The sequence below is a fragment of the Anser anser genome, assembly GCF_964211835.1.
Source record: "Anser anser genome assembly, chromosome: 19".
Lineage (NCBI taxonomy): Eukaryota > Metazoa > Chordata > Aves > Anseriformes > Anatidae > Anser > Anser anser.
The window spans coordinates 6,448,579-6,465,836 of NC_139740.1; the positions used below are offsets into that span (position 1 = coordinate 6,448,579).

The 17,258-nt window shown below is 42.4% G+C and overlaps 1 long non-coding RNA gene across 1 annotated transcript in view; it reads left to right on the forward strand.

Annotated features, from left to right (window-relative positions):
• The first annotated feature begins 2,374 nt into the window (after positions 1 to 2,374).
• LOC310884211 overlaps positions 2,375 to 17,258 on the forward strand; it is a 45,577-nt gene continuing 30,693 nt past the window's right edge. The window contains exon 1 of the long non-coding RNA XR_014574079.1: positions 2,375 to 2,671. This is a non-coding gene — a long non-coding RNA (uncharacterized lncRNA). The remainder of the gene's footprint in view (positions 2,672 to 17,258) is intronic.

The following is a 17,258-nucleotide window of genomic DNA, read 5'->3' on the forward strand; positions in this document are numbered from 1 at the left end:
CCCTTATAATAGCTCCAAGGTCAGAGCTGACCATTAGACGCTGGGAGCAGTGCCACTTTTTGCTTTGGAGGGTGCGTGGAGTGCGTTCCTCATGTTCATTGCCATGGTGCTGCTTGCTGAGAAGTTCATTACGGTTCTTGGAAAAACGCGTCCTGTCCCCACGCAGGACTCGCAGGCTGTCAGGGCACAAATAGCTCAGGGCGTCCAATTTGCTTAGAAGATAGTTATCAAAGCATACAACAATAATTGCAACAGGAAACAGGAAGGTTTTTAACAACCTGTTGAAGAGAATAATTAGTCTGAGTTGGGGGACAGTAAAAGATGAAAATGTGAATTGGCGAAAACAACGAGCCAGTCTTTCGTTTCTCGTAAATTGGCTTTGAAGACAGAGGAGCCATTCTCCCCTGAGAATTTGCCTTACTATACTTCACTTCTGATTTTTTTTTTTTAAAGTACAGTCCTCTCCCAAGGTCTACATGTCTGTGAGAGTTGGTTTAACTTATTAGTTTGAATTCCAAGTCTGAAGTCTGTCTGTGCAGGACTTCAGATCCTGAGGCCTCCAAGCCTTCTTTGAATAATGAACCAAAAGAAAAAGCAGCTCTGATAGTTTAAATTGGCTTCCATTTTTTTTTTCTTTTTTTTTTTTTTTCCTTTTTCTTCTTGTTACTACCTCTGATTTTAAGGATCCAAACTCCTTTAAGGGGATAGTGTGATTTTAGTACTTGAAATAGCTTACAGGGATAAAAAGCTTATGAGTGTCAAAAGGTACACCTTCTTACGAAGTGCCTTCATGTGTTAAAAAACAAAACAAAACCCAAACAAACCTTGCTAAATTCTGCTAATGAACCACTAGTGGCAAGTAGTCAGAATGGAAAAGGACAGGCAAGTGCCCTTCGGGTAGGGGCTGCTCCCTGTCCGTGCCTGTTTTATGAGGAGCTTGAAAGGGGCTGGAGAAAGAACCAGGAGCAGCCACTGTGAATCTCAGCGTAGTCTCAAGATGATAGCCTACCGTGGATCTCCACCTCCACGCAGAAGTGGATCCAGCTGCAGCTTTTGGGCACAGACCAAGTGAAACTGTGGCCCTTTCATTTCCATCAGTAACAGAAACAACAGCAGGTTAACGGGGCTGCTGCATGAGTCTGAGTTATGGGCTGGTGCTGGGGAAGAATGACAAATGCAGGTTTGGGAGTGGGGCCTGTCAGTGGGATACAGGAACAGAAAGGGAGAGGTTAAAGGCTCCAAGTGACCCCGCAAGCCCTTAAGCTAAGAATAGCACGCAAAGAGTAAAATGAGATGAATAAATTCAAAAGACTCACTGAAGCCCTATCCCTCAGTTCAGATAACAGGAATAGGCAAAAACTTATATTCGTGCATAGAAAAATTGGAGATGTAGCAGAGCAGAACTTGTTAGAGGGCGCCTTGCTTAGTTAGAGAGATGTTTTTTTGTAAAGTACGAAATGGCTCTAAATACACTCATCTACCAAAAGTGAGAGACACGTTCCCCTTAAGTTTAAAACTTTAGGTTTATCCCTTCTCTTAGGTATATCAGGAAAAATTCTAAATACAGAGAAGTATATTTAGCATTGTTTTATAAACTGGGGAAACTGAAGTATGGAACTGCTTGACTGAAAGCCCTGGGTGCTGCAGGACACAAGGTGCGCGCAGCTCCTCTGCTCACTTGCAAACACGTCAGCTCGTGGCTCTTCCCAGCTCGTCCTCTTCTGGAGGAAAACACCAGTGTAAACCCTTGCTTTTCCTCTCCCCTTCTCCTATGCTGAAGTAATCATGTTCCCAAAGGGAGATCCATTAATTTATGGCCCCAAGTTCCTGTGCTGGCTCTTTTATGGGAAGCAGTTAATGACCTCAATCTCTGTGAATCACACACTTGGTCAGAAAGGCCCTTCAGAGAGGTGTTTGAGGAACACGCAGATGTTCCTTGAATAATGCCTTTTTTTTTTTTTTTAACTTTCCCCTCCCCTCCTGGCCTCTGTAAAAAGCACAGCCTGCATCTATGTAACTAATCAGATTTTCTTGCTGATTGGACCCTAAATAATTACTGCATCTTTGGCTTCCTAATAGCTGGGCTGTTAAGAACAGAAGAGGCTCTATTAGGAGACAGAGACGCAATTGGGAGCATCACAGGTGATGCCAACTAATGTTCTCTCTAGAGTGCACCAGGAGTTCAACCCTATATGCCTAATTAATCACATTGTGAAACACCTGCAGTGCTGGATTGGTGTTAATCAGACCAGGCTGGGGACCAGCACGCTGTCCTGGGCAGCACGTGTTGCTGAGGAGGGGAAGCATCTCTCAGCTGAGAGGTGGGTGCTCATCCATTTATTAGAAACAACTTTAGGCTTTTGCCCTCCCTTCCCTGTTTCCTAGTGCAGATTAACTAAGAGACAAAAGGTTGCTTCTGACAGCTTTCTGGGCTGCTGCTGTGACCAAAAAAGTCTCGGTGATGGTGTTTTTTTTCTTCAAGAATAAATGATGAGCTGTTTTCTCTTCTTGTAACGGCACAACAAAGCGCTGCCAGGAGCCTGGTGCGTCTGAGGAGCCCTGCAATAATGAACAGGAAAATGAAGCCTAGTTCTTGCGAACAATCTTGTGTGCTAAACAGCCACAATAGCGAGATGTTGAGATCATTAGGATGAATGCACGTTGCTCATCGGTAAGAGGATCTGAAATAATAATACAGAATTGTTATTTTTACTATGTTTAGATACTGATCAGCAAGTAAAAGCCCCCATGTAGATCCTGTAAAAAGGTTTCAGGATGAGACATGTCTGAATCCCTAACTCAACTGGTTTTAAGGAAGGAGAATGAAAAAGAGAAGCTCAGCTTGCTTCATACCCCTGCTGCTTGCCCCAGGGCTTTGCAGAGCTGTTTCCCCCAAGTATCCTTTTGCTGGTTCTTCTGATGCTACTGAAATCTCTACCTAGCTGTTGTTCCTCCTCTTGGGACCATGGTTCTCTTTAGTTTTGGTCACATAGCAAGAAAATGCAGTGTGAAGAACTGAGCAAAGGGAATTGAGGCTGTTCATGGGGTGTCTGCCTTTGGTCCGTAGCAGCCCAAGTCTGCTAGCATTCAAAGAATGCTTTGAGTTCCCATTTTCTCTGTATTCTGCAGGGAGAAGGGTGAATCTGTGGAACTTGTCTGATATTTCTGGTGGGTTTTTTACTCATAGCATCATGTTGATTAAGTCATACTGTGATTTATTGATTTTATTGATTTTATTTAATTAGTACAGTACAACTCTGCCACCAGATATTAGAGTAAGAATGATGGGAGCCATCTAAGCATATTAGAAAGGAGGTCTGGGGAGAATGGGGACTTGATATGATACTATTGCTGTTGGTTGTTTTTCATCTGGTATGTGAACTGCTTTGAATCTGGGGACTTCACGAATGGAATAGGTCATTAATCCTAGAAAAGCTTGCAAATTTCTACCAGGTTGGTTAATACTGGAATTTCTGACATTATAGACATTTCTTCTTGTGCTGTGCTGTTTAATCTGTGATAGAGCTTTGTTCAGAGCCTCTTTTTTTCATATGCGCTGTAACACTTCCCTAAACCATTTGCTCTTAAATTAGCATCAGGGTGTGGAAGATAGCTTTTCTTCTGTTTTATTGCTTTCTGTGGTAATGCTTTGTTGCACAGCTTTCTTCTACATATTTAATTACAAAAAACTACAAAAAACACTTAAACAATTTCCACCTGAGACTCATCACTGCAAAATTAATATTTTTTTTCCCTAGAATCAGGTTTATTCCCATAAAGATGGGGATGTGTAGAGATGTATCAAGTCCCAGTGAACACCCATGCATTAGGTATGACATCAGGGGGGCTTTGCCACACTGCAGGTGGCTCTGATCTTTATTTCAGAGATGATCCAGTGCCACGAAGCTGAGAGCCCAAAGGGTTCTGCCTGTGTACTGAAAGACTTCGGTTGACTTGAACATGGGGAGTTGCCTCTAGAGGTGTTCTGGAAAGAAAAGCAGCAGGGACTGGAAAACAAATGGGGATTTCTTGTAGTTCCTTGCCTTATTGGTTTCCTGTTGTCAAATATTTTGATTTCCTTTATTCTTCTAAAGGCTTGATTCTGTCTTTAATGGAGTTGTGGGTAAGGTGTGTTAACCAGTCAGGCTAAAGCTTGTGTTCCCAGAAGGAGCACCTAATCCATTAAGCCCCTCTGTCATCGAAACACTTCACTTCCCTTTTCAAACCTCCTTTTTAGCTCTGCCAGGTATTTTTGTTTGTTTTCCTGTCAGGTTAGGTCTTCAGTCTCTTTTTCTTCTCTTTTCTGGATTTCTTCCAATTTGTCTCTGCACTTCTTTTTTTTTTTTTTTTAATCTTCAAACACTAACTTAATCTCCAGGCCCTGTAGACTCCCTCCTGGGAGAACAAGCAGCAAGTATTTGAAGTGTTGCATTGTTTGTTATCAAGGTTGAATTGTCTGCTAATTAGAGAGTAGGATTAGTATATGGCTACTGGGGAATAACCCTAAAGGTGGTGTTTTTGTCCATTTCCCCCTTGTTTTGCAGCTCTTCGTTAGCATCTGTTTCATGTGCCATATGGCTCTTCTTCGATCCTGCGATGTGCAGTTCTCTATGCTCCCTGTCAGGGCTGGAGGACCTCTGTTGGCTGATCAAAGTATTTTTGTAATAAATTAAAGGTATTTAAATATAATCATACTGTGGTTACGTGACTTATACTGAAGTGTATCTCCTCTGGCTGGAATGCATATGATTTTTGTCTGCCACTGGGATGACTGCTTCGGCTGATCAGTGCTCTGTGTTAAAATGTTAATGGGACGAAATAAGGGGGAAACATCACATGGGAAAGGAGATAGGCATGAGGTGATGAAGAAAGGCTGTTCTGACTTCAGGTGTGTGTATTCAAATAAACTATGACTCCAGCTGCAGCGGCACAGGACTGGACTTGTGTTTGAAGTGATGTCTGACGGATGGGACCGTTGAGATGTATTAAAGAAAGATGCAGGTAGCAATTTATTTGTTTTATGGAAGTAGCTCTTTTCCCTGCAAAGGACTGGTGCCAGCAGCTGCCTGTGGTTACTTCTCTAAATTTGTATCAAGGAGAAGGGAAAGTGAAGAGGAAGACTGATTTGAAAAGGAAGTTTTTTGGCTTTATTGATAGAGAACCAAGATCCATCTGAAAGCAAGGGTTTATGAAGACTTGAAAACGTGCCATGAATTTTTAACATCATCAGCTTCCCCTGCACAAAGTAGGAAAGCTTTTTCTGCCAGTATTCCCTATAGGTTGAAAAGGCAAGGAGCAGTTACGAAAGGGAACTTTTTTTTTTTAGCAAAAAGCTGCTAGGAAGAAAATGTCTGTGGCTTTGAGTCTCAGGAAAATCTATGGCAGGATCTTGTCCAGAGCTTCGGTCTGTCCTTCAAAGTGCTTGTGTACTTTGGGCACAGGGAGAAGGTTACTGTGAGAGCCAGCCCTTATCTGCCTCTGCTGCTTCATCTGCCTGTTCTCAGCAGGTTTGGGGGTCTCTGGGGGCTTTAATGGTGAGGATTTTCCAGGTTTCATAATGAAGATGCTCCTGCAACTCTTACAAGGCTGGTAATCTTTGATATGTGATTTATACAGTCTTAAATATATTTCTTCTTAATGCTATGGGTGATTTAGCACAAATAAAAGTGTCATTTGAATGTACTGATCCACTGCTCAGCCTAGGAATTTCCAGAGCAAATGTTTTATTTGTGTAGATATACGCGTATACACACACCCGAATGTGCAAACGGGCATGTGTGTATATATAATTTCTGCTCTTATGTTGCTGTAACACCCTAAAATACCCTAAATGTATGTGAGTAGCTCCAGCAAACAAATCTAAGATGTAAGGGTTCATGATTATGCTATGCAATAAGCAGCAATTTTCCAAATTGAGGGTCCCTCAGTGATTATGAATGCTTCTCTTGCACCTGCTTTCCCCTGATAAGGGACAGGAGTAATAAATTCTTCTGAAGATTGCTTTTCCCTGGCCAGGTAGTCATGTGGATGAAAGACTGCAGGTTTCAGTTTGTAATGCCACCTGTTGGGACACTTATAGTGAGCAGCAGTAAGGAAGAGGAAAGGAAAATTGGAAAGAAGACACACAAAAAGGCAAACCAACCCAAATGTTCTGCAGGAACAGCCAGATGAATTACAGGAACATACCCCTCTTTTGGAGTGTAAGCTTCAAAGCTATGCAGCTCTGGCTAAGATATAATCCAAACCCACATGCTGTTTTCCCCTTGCTGATGTGAAGCCCAGGTGGTGTGCAACCATCAGCACATGCTGCTCTGAACTTCTCGAGAAGCTGATTTATTTTTTCTGGGGAGGGTCTGGGTTGTGCCCACCCTGCTCTGCAGCATTTCCCCTAACTCGTGGTCTCTCCCAGCTATCCATCCTCCTTTTTCTTTCTTGTTCCATGGAAATGGCAATAAAAAGGGTGGGTTAATGCTGTGTGCTTTCCTACTATAGTTTTTCTTAACATCTGACTATACCAAAAGCCTGTAATAATGAGTGGGAAGTTACTGATGACTACAGTAGGGTAATTAATCTGGCCAGACCTTAAAGGATTTTTTTACTTGGGAATAAGCTGCTGCTACAGTCCCACGTTCTTTGCATTTTATCAATTTGTCAGTTTTTCTATCTGTTGTCTACATCGTGTTTTTGGTAAAAGATCAGACTTGCGAAGATGAAAAAATTTTTTATTCTTCAAGATCTAAAGTGTTATTGCAGAACTCAGAAATGAGTCTACTGAATAGAAAGGCCTGTTGGGGGCAGGGGGGCAAGGTGTGGGGGTGAGTGGAATTCCTAAGGCAGCAAAACATAGCAGTAATTGACAACTGAGTTGATAAAAGATCAGCTCTGTGAGTGTAATATTTATTCACTGTATAACATCAAGCTGTGTCTTCACAGAGCACCTTAGCTGTGTTGCAGGAAACTTTAATAAGGAAAATGACCTTGTTAAGTGATCAAAATGTGATGTTTAGGAGAAACAAAATGATCTTGTTAGTAATTCAGCTAAAATATTTGCTTAGGAGGCTTCTGGTCAATTGCTTAGACAATGCACATCTTAATTTTCTGCTGCTGGTAAGTGCCATGGGGTTGGTGCAGAGTAGTAGGAACCAGCCTTGGAGCAGCTGCTGCTGTGAAACGCTGCCTGCATGGGGTGAGCTGGAGCTGGGCAGTTTGCCTCTTCAAAGAGGAGCTGGAGCACAGCAGAGTCAGCAGCTGGAGGAGCTTTGGGTAGAGTTGTTTGGGGATCAGACTCTGATACGTGCCCTTTTCTTTCTGCTGTCTGTGAGCACTGACTGAACCAACTGGGGCAGTCATGGAACAGCATCAGTAGTACCAGGCACAGGAATGTCTTGCACCTTATGGTATAAACCTCTGGTTGTATAGGCAATGATCTCACCTCCTCTGTGTGGCCTCAGGTGGACCTGGCTATAATGGGGAGAGGAGCCTGTGGAGTGTGGAGGTGGTTTTTCTTTTTTTCAAAACAAATAATTAAAAAACTGTACTGGACGTTATGGTTTCTTCTGCCTCTTGTATCTGCTGCACAGTCTCATGGCTGGTGTGGGCAAAGGAAGTTTGTCCTGTCAAGTAGCCTTCTGAGTAACTTGTCACTACTCCTTGTCAACGTTCTTGAGGCTGACATGATAAAATCTAGGTTAATTAAACCATGAGATGCAGTGAAAGACACAATTATTAACTTTCCAGCTGTTCACTTACAGCTTTCTGTTTCTCTGCTTTATTGGTGGTTGGAAAATGATCTTATTTCTTTTTTTTTCCTTCCTCCTCACCCTTTCTCTGGCAGGAAGGGTTGTCTTACTCCAAAAACCACTATGAGAAACCACAGCTCATAAAGTCAGTACAGGCATCTTTGTGGAAAAAAAAATTAACCTGGATTCAAATCCAACTTCCTAGCAAAAGGCAGTTTTGCTCAAAAATGTGAGCAGCTTTATTTTCATTGAGATAGATAAAGTTGCATATATTGAGCTAAAGCTTGTGTCTGACCGGGCAGGACTCACTGATTTTGGTTTAAATTTTGACTAAATAAGGCCAGTGGCATTTGGACTGTGTAAGGCTCCTTGTTCTGACTGTAAGCTTCTCAAGGTGTAGCTCTATCATTGACTGGCATTTGCTTTTTTTTTCAGATAGAGAATTCTTTTTTTTTCCCCCGTGAAACTATGAAAAGGCAAATACTTCTCAGAACTCATTTGGATATCTAAACCTCCCTATAAAAAAAAAACACAGAATGAGGATTTCTGTCTTGTTTTGCTGCTTCTCATCCTGGCTCCTATTTCTAACTTGCAATTTGCCTTGCCCCAGCTGCCAGTCCATGTGTCCCTTGGTGGAAGGTGGTGTGGTTTTCCTTCCTAAAGTTCCTGTAATTAAGAAGTTCTTTCTTGAGACTTAGTGTATCTTGGGAAAATATGGAATAATTTCAGTTTACAAAGCCTCCAATGGCTCCATGGTTCTTTGCTCATTACTGACTGGTTGTGATGGAGGGACAAAATCTTCAGGCTTGTGATTTCAATAGAAGAGGAAGCAATTGAAGTGCAGCAGAAATGATAATTAATGGCTGTTTAATAACTGAAAGGTGGGGCTTGATTTCTGCCTTTCTGTTATGAGAAGTAATGAGGAATATATCAGCATGAAAGTTGCCTGAGGCATGGAAGGATTTGCTCCTGGGTGGGCAATGGGAGCATTCAGCTGTGTACAATTGCTGTTGGGAAAATCCACAGGACAAATGCAACAATTTCACGTGCCATTTCCCAATTTTTATGCTTTTCTTGTTTTTGACTTATTAAGGTTTTCTACAGAATGTGGAAATTGCTGTTTATTTTTTTCCAGTTGCAGCTGGTAAGTCACTTGTTTGAAGCTGGACTGTGTTCCAAAATGTTTGTTTACTTATTTGAGTGGTTTATTTTTTTTAATGAATTGCTATGATCTTTATATTTCAGTCCTCCTGGCTCGGTGCTGTGTCCACCTTGTTCTATGAGTCTAGGACATCCCTGCTTGTCCCTGCAACTGCTTTTCAGGATTGATCCTGAAAGTTCTTGTGACCTTCAAGGTATTGCTCAAGAGATCAGTCCTGAAGCTTTGAGGGATTTGGACTCCTTTTGATTTATGGCATCTGCTCTTATGAGCCAGGATGACTCTGTACCAAAAGACTTGGAACGGAAAAGGAGAGGAGTCTAACAATACCCAGTTTTCAGCTTAATAGACGTGCAGGCTCTTTAGATGTCTGCAATCTCGTTCTGAAGTTTCAGGGGCATTAATGCTGATTGGAGCAGGCAGGGTGGAGAAGCACAGTATTCAGATCTCTGCTTCTGGGATTTGCACATGGAGAGCTTTGTGTCTGAAGCATCTCTGGCCACCAGCAGCATAGGCTATTGCAATCTCTTCCCTGTCCCACCACAAAACTCAAGACTATTTTGAGGACTGCTAAGAAGAAGTGTGTCTTGTTTTGTGCACTGGGAGGTTGCATGTTTTTATTTTTGTGGCAATTTCTCAGCTCCCACTGGGCACCATTAGAGCAGGCAGGAGGGGTGGCATTTCCCAAGCGCATCCTTGCTTGTGGCAATTGCTGCTTCCCACTCATGGCTGGCTAGGACTGTCTGTCCTTCCTTCTCATCCTGAAATCCAGAAAGATATCAATGCAAGCCAGCTCCTCTTTGATGGTACTTTCAGTGCCACAAACTCTTCTGAAGGCCGCAAAATTGCGGTTGCTCCCTGGAGTCTTTCTCAAATGATCTGAAGTCTGGAAGTGATGCCACTGTGCTGCCGTGGTGTCAGATGGCCTCAGCTGCTCTATCTTAAATATGTGTTTTACCACGCCTTCCAGGAATGCATTTGGTTCACTGCATCTTTCAGATAAATGTTTCTTATTGCAATTCTTGTCTCCATTTCTAAGTGATAAGGAAACCTATTTTTTGACTTAGGAGATCATATAGCATGCATTTGTTGGAGGGTAATTTCACTAATTCTCGTTGTGTACACTGACAGCACAATTATCATCTCACTTGACAGCTGTTCCCTTGAATTTTAAACATCCAAAACATATCCCAAGTTCACTGGAGGAAACCAGTAGTATTACAGTCTGTTGCAAAGAAGTGGTTAGATTTTAGAGAAGAGAAAGCGTATTTCTGCTGTCCCAGAGAGGCATATAAAGTGCATAAATGCCAGATATCTGATGAGAAGAGATTTGGGAAATATCAGTTTTAAGAATGATAATTTAAACCAGGGAATTTCCTGAGGCAGTAGTTCTGATCAAACACAAGGAGATAAAATAGAAAAATAAGAATATTAATTTAGTAAAACTTTGGCAGCCTTTGACCAAGTTTTCTACGGAATGAATGGGGAAGAGGCAGCTTCCTGTGATGTTTCCTATGACTTTCTCTTGCAGTGTAAGCCAATTCTGCTGTGCATTGTTCACTTCAAGTGTTGTGTGGGAAAAGGAGCTAAAGCATAATCAGGTGCTACTGAGGATCGTGGTGATGTTTCCAGTGACACTGATACGCACTGGACTTGGTCTCCTAAAGTAAATCTTTCAAAAACAGCAATGTGAATGAAGAAAATGCCAGCTGGAGAGTCTTCCTTGCTAAATGAATCCCAATTTTGATGGCCCAAACTCAAATGTGGTGTCTCGAAGGTATCAGAATTAGGCTGTGTCTATTTGTCGGCTGGGGCTGAAACTCTGATACCAGGCAGATGACAAAGGGTGAGACTTCAGCGTTTCCAGAATTATTTCTGTCATCCATCACTTCTTTTCTCCCCTCTTTTGCTAGGATTCTGCTTATTTTCTTCAGCTGAAAAGGGGGGGGGGGGGGGAAATGGTCAAAACTTCTAGAAGGAGCCAGAAGTACAAATCTCATGAAGTCTTATTTGGTTGGATAGTATGCATCTGAATCTCTGAATAGGTTTTGTGAGTCAAGCTGTTTAAACAGACCATTTGAGTATTTGATGCATAAAAAAGTACTGTGAATCAGTAAATAGGTATGAAAATCTTGGCTACTTATGATGAATTGCACTTTATTTTAAGTTTTTCTTGCTGAGGGCTGGGTTGCCCACAGGATGCTTCTCCAGGGCTTTGGAGAAGGAAAAGCTTGGGACCTCTTCACTGCTTGATGTATTCCCCCATTCACAATGGACCAGACGATCTTCTACTGGCGCCTGTAGTGTGTTCTGTATTAACTGGTGAAACGGTAAACCGGGAATGAACTTTAAGATAATTTCATTTAACACAGTGCTGAGTTCCTCTTCTGTAAACTGAGGAAGTTAAAAACCCAGTTGCCTTGGAGACAACGCAGCTATTACCTGGCAGGGAAATGAAGGGACCATATAGGATTTGTGTGAAAAGCACACTTGAGTTTGTTCTGCACTTTTTCAGGGAGCTCATCTAGCTTCTGCTATAATTGTGTTCTAGGAACAGAGCAGTGGTTCTCTGTGTCCTTTTTTGCATCAGAAATAGAGAGGTATTTGTCAATAAATAGATTTTCTTTTCTATTTATATTTGACTCGAAGCTGAGATCAGAAAGCTGGGTTTTATGGTACTGTTTCAGTAGAAGAGATGGTCTAAGATGGTCAAGCGTGATGTGTTTTTAATAGCACCAGTTATGGATGGGTGCTTAGGACAGAGTTTGCCTTGATGCAGAGCACCTGTGCTTCAAAATCCAGTGACCCTGAACAGAGTGGGTGGGATCCTGCAGTCCTTTCCTGGAGGTGTTCAGCAGCTGCAGTAATTAACATTTGTACAGCGGAGATCCTGGTTATCCTCCGTGTCACTGCATGAAGGATCATTCTGTACTATTACAGACTTGGCCTTTTTGTGCATTCTGCTGAGCACTTCTGTAGCAAGTGCTGCTGGACAGCTCAAGTATTCAAGAACAAGGCAGGATTAATTCACTTAATCTTCCTAACCAGTGTTCAACAAATTTGGCAAGTTTCCTCTCATTACGTGAAATTAATGTAATTTGTTCCTCACTCCTATTGCCAAGAAATGAGCTTGTGTCCTGATCAGCCCTTCTGATGGCCAGTTGCTTACTGGATTTCCCCCCTTTCTGCTCTTAAATCTTTGCCCTGGCTTCACCTTTTGCTCCCCAGTATATCTGCAAAGGTTTCCCAAGTCTTCTCTGGTGGATGTTTGTCTTCATCTCCATTTCCCATCTGCTCCAATTCCTCCTAGCAGTATCTGTTGCTCCAAGTGTGGTGCTGCTTCCACAGCATTAGACAAGAATAGTTTACTAATGAATGCACACTGACTGATACCTTTCCCTTTAGAATACAATCTTTTTTTGTAATATTATTAACTGCGGTGATTGTTCAGGCTTGTGTTTCCCATTGTGTATGTTGTACTTACTGTGCTTTCAGTCTGTGCAATCAGCAGGACATGGAGGGGATGCTTTGGCACCTTCGCTTAGTGATTAGTAGTTGTATAGCACTTTGAAAGCTTAAAATGCTGTAAGAGGGATAAGTAGTATTACTAATAACGACATGCTCTGCTATACAGAATGGAGCTCCTGTGTATTCATGGTGATAATCCACAATCTCCTCTTTTCTAAATGCTGTTGTCTGTGTGATCTGCCTCTAGCTTATCTTCCTCACACCTGTCAGAGTGCTTTTCAAACAGCTTTTCTTCCTCCTCTGATTAAAGGCACGGAGTGGGTGGGTGGGGGAAGATTTTGCTTAACACAATTCAGCCCTCTGGTTTCAGTGACCATGTCCAGATGTGGTCACTAGACCATGTCGTGGGACTTCTGTCTAATCAGTTTTTCACTAATCTGCCTGATTATGTATTGCTGGACTAAGACCTGCTATTTATTAAAGGCCGTTTGGTTTTCCTCAGCATGTGAGGTTTGATATTACTGGAGGAGTGCTTTCTGACTCCAGGTAATGTTTCATCTGAGCTCTTTTCCAATTCATTTGTTTTTGTCGCTCCCTGTAGCTTCTCCTTGGAAGATGAGCTTTGTGGCAGAGGGAGAGATCAACACAGCCACAGAGAACATCAGAGGCTTTTGTTCTCTTAATGGCTGAAGGCGAAGCGCAAAGCTTCCTCCCTCCTTTTTCCAGTTCAGAAAGCGGGGTAAATTTTGTGTGTTCGCTCCTCAGCGCATTACACTGCCGGAGCTTGGTGTAGGTAGGGCTGTAAAACTCCCATAGGAACTTGTGTGCTCGGGATTGCCTGGGCTAACTTGGTCAGACCTTCCTGGCCTGGATGCTCCATGTTTTAGCCTGTTATTTTTGTCCTGGTAAAGCTTTTCTGGTAGTTTCTAATGCCTGGAGCTCCAGCGCTGAGGGCAGCCTTCTGCCAAGCACCCTGGGCTGCCTCAGGATTGCAAGAGCTCTTAAACCTTCCGTATGTGCTTGGGGGATCTATTTTTGTGGGTGCTCTGCCACAGACACCTGCAGGGTGAGGTGGGAGGTTAGTTTAAGCAGAAGACAAGACCCATGTTTGGCACTGCTTTTAATCTCCTCATAAGGTGGTGACACCAGCTTTATTGCGCTCTTCCCCGAATTTCATAAAAACTGCTTTCAAAATGGTTGATTTGGGTGACAGCAGTGAGGCTGTGGCAATTCCACTTCTTCCAGGTTAAATAACATACAGCGCAGTGCGACTTCCTTGTGCACTTGTATGCTTGAGTTTTGAGGGGGTTAAGGCAGGACGCCCAGAAGAGAGACGTCCCGATGGAGTCAGAGGAATCGTGCGTTTGTTAAATGACTTGTTCTCCTTTGGCAGGACCCCTTCCAGTGCACAAATAGATGTGTGCGCAGTAGCACATTGGCATCGTCAGACTTCAAAAAGCATGCTTTAAAACCGAGCAGAGCAAGTGGCTTTGTTCATTGCTGGCTGACTGATCTTGGATGTTTTTGCAGGAGCTGCTCAGGTTTCCAATGCTGGTAGCAAAATTTTGGTGTACTGGTAACCTTTGCTGCTTTACCAGGAGAAGAAAAAGATAATAGTATTTTTTTATTTTTTTAAAGGGAGGCATAAAGCCAATGATCTAGATAATGTGATATATTTATGGAGCTCATGACCATGAATTAGAAGAAGGGCTAATTCAGAGGCAGCTGTGCTTCTGAGGAGCTGTTGAAGGGGAAGTTTTCTTGCTGAGCTCTTAAGTGTGCTCTCTGGGGATAACAGGAGCAGAGGAGCTGAAGATGGAAAACAGTGAGCCATGACTGAATCCCTGGAGAAAATGTAAGTGCTCTCAAGCGATGCTTTGGAAGCTGGTCCCACTCCCCTTTGTGACCAGAACAGGATTAGAAGTTGGGAGGCAAAACTTGAAAGCGTACTTCAGTTTTGTGGGCTTTTAAAAACGATAGCTGGGGCATTTAAACTGTGGAGGTGTCTATTACAAGTTTGACGGTGTTCTCAGCCCGTGTGGTGGGAGGACCAAGGCAGCGCAGGGACCAGGCTCAACACAGGACAGAAATTAGATGACTGGGGGACTTTCCTCCAGCATGGGTCACTCTGTGAACCAAACCACCAATTCTCATAGGGTAGAGTGTCTTCAGCACATGCCCTGGTAAGCTGAAGGGAGGTGGGAGCTTTAAATTTCTGAGCAGATCAGAAGCCAGGGCCAGCAGTTGAGAATTATGGTTGCTTTCTTCTAGCTAAGTCTTGCATCTCTAAATGTCCATGATAAATATTTTACCCCAATGGTGGGAGGTTTGGAACACTTCTTGTTTTTCTGTGCTTAAATGGAAACTGGGGATATTTGCAACTTGCAAAAATTGGTTGCCTCAAGTTGATTGTCCAGAGTGGGAGCACAAAAATGAGACCTCTGCCCAAGCAGGGGTACATTTGGAGGTACACTCGAGAATACTGGCTGGAAATCACACCTGCAAAGAGCTCGGGAAAGAAAAGGGGAACATTAACAGGGAAATAACTCTTGACTGATTGTCCAAATAACTTCTGTTAGGTTAGACAGTGTGCGGGGGGAAGGGACTGGCACCACAGTACTTAATGTGCCCGTCAGCAAGAAAGTGCAGAAGAGCTGGGCTGTGCTGCATTTTTTCTTCTGCCTGGAAGAGCTGGTGAGTTATTACAGCCTTGGAGTTCTTCAGGTGGGTTTGTGGGACTGTGCAAGTGAATTGCCCAGTTCTGTGCCCCTCATTTTCATGTGCTGGGGTGCAACCCCCTTGCTGAGGTGCCTGTTGTGAGCAGTCTGAAATGCAGAAAGCCAGCCTGAAACACATGGGTTTTTTTAGTATATTGTCCCCATTTTGACTCAATTCTTTAAGAACTTCCAAGTATCAGTATAGTAGAGGCCACAGAAATGTGAAAGTAGCTTAGTGGAGTGTGATGAAGGGGAGACTCAGGCTTTCTGAGGAAACTCATTGTCTATTTTTAGAATATGCGATAACCGAAATCAAATTATTGAACCCTTACCAGTAAAAAAATCAACAATATTGGGCTGAGGCTTCTCTTTCAATTACCTGCAGCATGTTCAGAGACTTGAGTGTAAATAGCAATTCAAAGCTGCCTACTGCATAGAGGCTTTAATTAACTCTAATGATAATTGCAGAGCATTCGTTGCCATTTTGGGCAACAATTACCCAGCTTATGTGGGAAATCTTGTGTGGGTGGAAAGTGGTGGTGGGGGAAAATGGGACCTGAATTTTTTTTTCCTCATTGCTAACTGAGACTTTTAGATAGAGGAATATGCTTTCAGCACTGAGAAATGTCTGACCCTTGCTGCACATGTTTTTCTGGCCTTGCAAACTCAGGAGAAATGGAGCCTGGTTTAGCATTTGCTTTCATTGTGAAAAAGCAGGACTGGTCTCTTCTTTTACCTTTCAACATTTCAAGGATCCTTCTGAATGGGAACAGAAAGACAGCTTTTCTCTACTAGAAGGGTAGTTGCTTTGAAAACCCCCAGGGTGAGGATGGGTATGTGCTGCTGTAAGAAACCCAGGCCTTTGCAAATAAGCCCATCTTGATAAGGGTGGCACCTGTGGGATTGGGCTCCAGGCTTTCTTCAGCTGCCTTGGAAAGCCTGCCCTAAATGTAGCTGTTTCTGAGAGCACAGCCTCCTTCGGTGGACAGTCTTGCATAGACCTGTCTATAAATCTTGGAAGTTTTCTTGCGTGTAAGTGGGGATGCATCTTTAGTGAACAAACATAATTAGGCTATAAACAAAAACTCAATTTTAGTAGCTTTTCTTAAATGTACCTTTCTTCTAATACTCCATCAGAATTAAAAGTAATGAAGACTTGGGGCTCCATTTCTAGGGCAAGAAGAACATAACACAACTCCCTGTTATTGTCCTTTGTTGTAGGGAAGCTATTTCAAGTTGTCTGCTTGGAAGTATTACTTTTTAAAAAGTGAAAGACTCATTTTTATTTCAAGAAGCTAAACTTGCTCAATGTTCATTTTTTTGGTCACTGGACTTTAAGAATGCTCTTATTTCTGTAATATGAGGACTGTGAAAGGATCTCTAAATGTTGCATTCCACATCTATGTTGTTACCTACGCATAAAAAAGTGGATGAAAAGCTGTTTTTTATTTTTGACTGGAAGAGGTTGAAAAAGAACCAGTGCTGCAAAGGCACAAAAGAACCTCCCTTACAAAGACTGGTGTGAATGGGAAGCTGTGTATATCAACACTTTGAAAACTCAGCTAATAGCCTTATTTCAAAAGTCAAAGTGCCACAGTGAAGATGATTTTTTTTCTGCTTCCTGATCTTAAAATATATCAGGCAAGATTTCTTCTTCAGTTTAAAAATAAAATTAATGCTTTGCTCCAAAGGATCATATGGGATAGTTTGTATTAATTGCACGTTGACCCTAAGCTGTATTTATTGCTCGGAAAGGATGAAAAAGAAATAAAGATAATCTTTACAGAATGTCTTAGAGGTTCCATACCTGGTGTTTGCTAAAAATCTGCTTAACCTGAAGAGACCGTGAGGTGATTTTAATAAAGCTTTCCATATCTAAGCTCTGCTCTGGTCTTAGGTGAAATAAGCTTGATGCAAGCTGAGGGGAAGATTACTTGTGTAATTCATTCCTCCCTTATTAACTTAGATTTATTCCCTTGGCCTCACCTCTCTTGCAGACGTGACTTCTAGTTCAGCTGGCAGTATCCACCACTTGCTTTGATGCCTTCTTAGGACTTCCTGATGGGTCATAGCTAATAATTTTGGTGTGAGGTGGGGCAGAACCAATAGAGAGAACTCTGAACCAATTACTATGCTATTGTAGTAATAGTCATGTTTGATGTTTTGAGTTCAAAA